Genomic DNA, 6,000 nt, shown 5'->3' with positions numbered 1-6,000 from the left:
TGACGACAAAATAAGTTCGCGCTTCCACGTTTCAGATTGAAATATCTGGCGGCCCCAATTCCAGCCCTACAAAATCTCTCTTCTCCACCGTCCCCTTCCGCGCCCAGATTGCTCAAATCCCTAATTCTCCGCCAACACAAGCAAAGTTCGAATCGCCCCTCGTCTCGTCTCTTTCCCCACCTCTGTGCCGGACGACGACGACGGTTGCGCTTCACCACCGCACCGGAGCTACCTCATCTATGCCCTCGTCCACCGCACAGGGTGCTCCACCGACAACGTCGGCCGCCGCAACCGACGTGCCTCACAGACACCGACTTCCACCGCATCAGATGTGCTTCGCCGGGGCTACTTCACCGAGCACATCGTCGCACCTCCACCCCCGAGGCTGTTGGGGCTTCACCAACGGTCTCGTCCACCGCATCGTAGCGCTCCACTGCCACTCAAGATCTGCATCCGTGCGCGGCCAGCCAACGCCAGCGCATCACCCTCAATGGCTCTGAAGTGACTCGCACTCTAGCTAGGCGAGCATGCCCAAACGCCAGCCCGAACTAGGTATCCACACATCACTCCCTTGTGCACGGTTCCGACAATGTTTGGATATCCTTTCACTGCTCTCTTAGCTTACATGCCTATGCAACTCTGACTTTAACTCTTATTTCTTCTGGAGATATCATCTGAAACTAGCAAATCCATTTTTTAGTGAAGCATGATGGTGCTACGGGATCTGGTACACATCCTGCACACCCGTATAACCTTGTAAGTATCTGTCCTCCGGTACAACATCAAGGTCAATTCCTCTTATTTGATCAACCATTCGCCGTGTCAAAAATGCAGAGGGGGATGCAAGGAGCACAAGGCCTGCACATCCAAGCAAGTGGTAACATGGACTTGTACATGGAACATCCCAAGCGCAAGCAGAGCTGCAGTGAGCCTGTACAACGACCTAGCGTAAGTCCCTGCATTTCATTTAATTCATACTGGCATTCGTGTATGATTTGTGTGCAGTGGCGGATCCACGAATTCAAGTTACCAGGGCGAACATTTAACTTAAAAAATACGAAGGCACTTGCACTCCGGAAACCAACATAACTTGAGAAATGTGAAGCTACATGCACTTTGAAAACCAACTAATGATCCAAAGTAGTTCACAGTATAAACATTAATGATGCAAGCACCAAAAACACAAAATGCAACATGGTGGACTACAAACATGGTCTGTACCTGCTTGAATTATTTGTTCTCTGGCTGAAAATATCGAAATGTAATTGGACCTATAACCAGTGCGCAAACTGCATATCAATATATCTATCCTGCACAAGTATGCCAATAGTTTCAAATAACAGATTAGAAAAGTATTTATGCTATGTTGTCATGATACGTGGACTTTCTGGTAGATGGCCTCGACGTTTCCTCAAGCTATGAAAATGCACTATAATTTGCTTGCCATCAATGCCTGAAAATCTCTGTCTCTCTCAACATAGCAGATCATCATTAGACACTAAATCCTTCAATGAGCTTCCAAAATGCTTGCATTAAATCCCTCATTAGACACTATATGTTCATCACCAGGAGCATGTAAAATGTTTGCATCAAATCCTTCATTAGCAGTCTGTTCATTAGACACTTCAGCCTCAAGAACAACATGAGCTTGTATGTTTGCACCGAAAACTTGATTAGATACATCAGATTCAGTCAGTTCAGTATTGATTGGGGGAGTTATAAAATAAGTAGAAATTGGTTTCATTTTCTCATAGATTCCCTACATACAAGCAGTTTTACAACACCGTCAGGTTTAACTATTGGCCATAAATTGAAGAGTTGAATTAGATATAATCAGGGATGTAATGTACCCGCTCGTTGCGCATGCTACTCTTGCAAGCTGCGACTGTCCGTTTGCGCAAGCTCGATGCCATGCCCATGCTGCCGCCGCTGCCTCCCACGCAGGCTACACCCAGGGTTGGATCTTCATCTTCTTGTCCTTCCATTCGCTTGAAGCCCGGCGACTGACCTCCAATGAGGGCACGAGGAAGTGTTGTGTCGGTCTGTCCAGCGGCGGCTAGGTTAGGAGCAAACCAGACTGGAGGCTGGAGCGAATGAATTGGGATTTTTCCTGCTGTCGATCGATATGGGAGGCGCTCGTTTGGGCCGCGAGCCTACTATAGGGCCTGCCTTGCACTTATGTTATTGGCCCATCCAAATTGAAACATTTTTCTTCATTTTTTGCATTGCTGCTTGTGCGTTGGGACAAACAAAACTAGCATGGGCCAACCTGGACGACTCAAACTAGGTGCACACTTTCCAGCCACCTGAGGCGGCCGCCCATACCAGTCCCTATGGTGGTGTCGCCCCTTTTTGCGTGTATGATCGGGTAGTTAAAAATATTCCAGTGGTGCTTTTGATTTACCCACAGAATGGTTGAATTGCTTGTTTTTATGAACTGAGTTCGCCAATGATGTGAAGGATGCCAGTCTTTTCATCCTATTGTAGATTGCTTAGATCTCGATATGCCAAAAGTAATCGCATGAAATATATAGTAAAAGCCAGTGTGATGTGTGTGGCTACAACTAGCCAGTGTAAAAGAAAGAAGTATTGGGACTGCGTATCCAAGCAATTTATGCCATGGACTCCTTCGTACAACCTTGTAAGCGAGAAATAAGTTGTAGTGTGCCTGTACAAAGAACTAGCGTAAGTTCAGTTACCTGCTTCTCGGAATTTTAGTTTGCCACTTATTGCAAAATTGTTCAATTATGTTGCTTGGCCTAATTTAGTTTGCTACTGATTACATAATGCCACGGCCTGTTAATCCTATTGTAGACTGCGCCTATCTATGTGTTTGATACTTACTGTTAAGAATTACTTGTTTGCCTTAACTTAAATAGCTACTTGTTTGTTTAACTGCTTTGCTGCTTCAACAGCGGGTTACAATGATGTTAATAACTACTTTTCAGCATCCAATTGAAACTCTTTAATTCCTTGTTTGTTTAACTAGTTTGCTGTTATAACTCCTAGTTGAGATGTTTTGCTAATTTCAACTTTTCTAAATCCAGTCGGAACTTTAATGGCAAAACAGGTTAGCCCAAGATCAAAGAGCGAGGTCGCCATGGACGTTGCATCATCCCATAGCAGTGGCACCGGCCCAATCATGCATTATGAATTGCCAACTGCTGATGCTCTAGAGGCTAAACTAGTGGTAGAAAGAGATTCTGCTTCTGCACTTAGAGATGAAGTTGACATGTTGAGGAAGCAAACAGCACAATCACAAGTAGTAATCAAGACAACCATTAAATATTTGGTGGATTTCAATAGGAAGCAAGCTGAGACTGACCACATTGTTAAGGTCCTGAAGGAAAAAAGGAAATTAAATTCCTACTTGGTAAATCATAGGTGAAATGTTCTTTCCATCATTGAATAACCTTTGTGTTGTTTGTTCATGTAATCAATCAAACCATTTGTTTTAGAGATCATGTAATAATTGTTTTTTGTTTTTTGTTTTTTGTTTTTTGGTCTGTAATTTTATTTGAGCACAAGTCTGTATTAATTGATAAGACTCGGAGACATTTCATTTGGATTGTTGTGCCAGACCTACAAATATGCCAATCGGGCCGAATGTGCATTCAACAATAATAGTAGTATAGATGGACCATAAGTGGCACGCATCGGAAAGGGCCAAGACGCTGGCTAAAAAAGGATGTTGTTGTAGCCAAAAAAAAGTACAGCGGCCTGGCTTATGTATGTTAGTTGATATTATTGATCCATATACTCTATAAGTGTTTATATGTCTGTTAGTTTTGTACATTCTTGGTTGATTGACTCGGTATTTGAATCTTGATACATCGCTTGTGTACATATATAAATGGGAGTACACATTATGCTGCGTGTGACATTTGAGTTGGGCATGAAGTGTTCCAAATATTCGGATTCACCTTAAACTGGATTCTAGCTTCTGAATTTGAGTATCAACATTTGTAAACCATATTCATATATGACATTGGAATACATCTTTGTCGTCCTTTTGAAGATATATAAAAACACATAGAATGATTTATAAAGAGTCATATAGGAATACAAAATGGATTTGAATTTAGTTGCCAGGGTAAACGTGGATGCTTATTGTCCCAAAATTCGAAAGAAGCGGCAAAATGTCCACTTCCACATCGGCTGCCCGAAGCCAAGTGTTTGGGAGATGGAAATAACTGTCTACCCATTACACGGACAATCCATCAGCCCGATTTCGACTGCTCTAAATAGGGATAGGTTAGTAACTTCAATTAGACATGACACGACCGCCTCTGAGCCCATTCCGACACGGTGGGCGTCAAACATGGGCAGCAAAACACATTTGATTCAAGATCATCCGAAAGACCTCTGTTTCTCCCTCCATTCCCCATTCATACACGGTGGGCCACAAAACAAACTCGACTCGGCCGAAATCGATGTAGGCAAATATTTTCAATAGGGGCAGTTTGTAACTTCACTCAGACATGACACAACCGCCCTACCTGTCAGCCCCATTCATACACCATGGGCGCCAACCATGGGCGCCAACCACCCTCTCCTCGCCTGAAATTGCTCTGGGCAAATATTGGTGAGATGCGAGATTACCGTCCTATCCCCAACCGACGAGACGTCCAAATTTTAAACGGGGGCTAAGTTCATAACTTTCCCATATTTCAGACAGGCGCATCCCAAAAACATGGTTCCCCGTACCTCTCCCTCCATTTTCCCATTCATACACCATCCGCGCTAGAACACCATCCCCACACCAGCCTCCCTCCGCCACCCCATCCATCGCCTCCATCCTCCACCACATCCATCACCACCGTCCTCCACCATGCCGGAGCGCCTACCAAGACTATGTCGTCCACTGCTAGAGATGGACGTTTCTCATCCACGACTACGGACCAATAGCCTTGCATCGCGTCCTCTCACTTCATCAGCGCCGTCGTCCTCTTTGCCGGGGCCGCTCACACGACCTTCTCTTCCACCGCAACATGACTTATGCCCCGATGCACCTGTCTACCGTTGCAGATATGCTTCTACGCCACCGACATCCATCGCACCCCAGATGCCTACACGGCGCCTCAAGAGAGGTGGTACTTCACATCTCCTCAACTTTTGATCTCAACCAGAAAATAGATCTTAACTTGGTTACTCTACTTTCTTTTCAGCTCTTAGAATTTAGTTCTTAGTTCGAAGCAAACAATGGATGATAATTATCATTTCTCCGGTTTGCAGCTTCAAATCTGCCATGGCACAGTCATAATACGGTTTAATTGATCATGCTTAGGGTTTAATTGATCATGTTGGTTCCGTGGTGGTTTCTTTAATAGAAATCTGAGGGGAAACCCTCTTTTGCTAAAAAAAATATGCGTAGAGTTTCCCCCTTTTATGATCACTATATGATTAGAATACATGCTTCGTGTCATAATAACACTGCTCCACCCATCAAGCTAAACAAGCTTAGTTGTTCAAATACGAATCTGATATTATTAAAACAGTCGTTTAATTGGTCAGCTAAATGTTCCTAAATTAGTTTAGAAAATGCATGTTCGCCGTTTGGGTGTGTATCTCTACAGGGTGCCCACGGTGGGCCGGCCCACCATGGGATTTGGGTCGTCCTAGGCCTCAATTCCCCTCTGTTTTGCTGCGCGCTTTCGATCTCTACTCGCCCCCAGCCGCCTGCCTCACCAGCGACTTGCCGTCCCCGGACGGCATGACTCTAGGAGGATACGCCGGACTAACAGGAGGTCAGCAGCCGCTCGCCCAACAGCGTCACCGCTGCCCGGGTGCGCCGCTGTGCCTACCTTCCCAGTCCGTTCAGGGCTCAGGCATGCAGTACCCACCAAGCCAACCCGATTTATCTCGAGATACATCCTCAACACTTAGCAGCCACTCCTCATCACCCATTTTCTAATTGATTTATTACTCATTTGGCAGGACTGTCATTAGGGTTTGTTGTGTGCTCAGTGCTACCTACACGTAATGGTTCAGATGTATTTC

The sequence above is a fragment of the Triticum dicoccoides genome, chromosome 1B (assembly GCF_002162155.2).
Source record: "Triticum dicoccoides isolate Atlit2015 ecotype Zavitan chromosome 1B, WEW_v2.0, whole genome shotgun sequence".
Lineage (NCBI taxonomy): Eukaryota > Viridiplantae > Streptophyta > Magnoliopsida > Poales > Poaceae > Triticum > Triticum dicoccoides.
Note: the sequence above shows the minus strand (reverse complement) of the source record.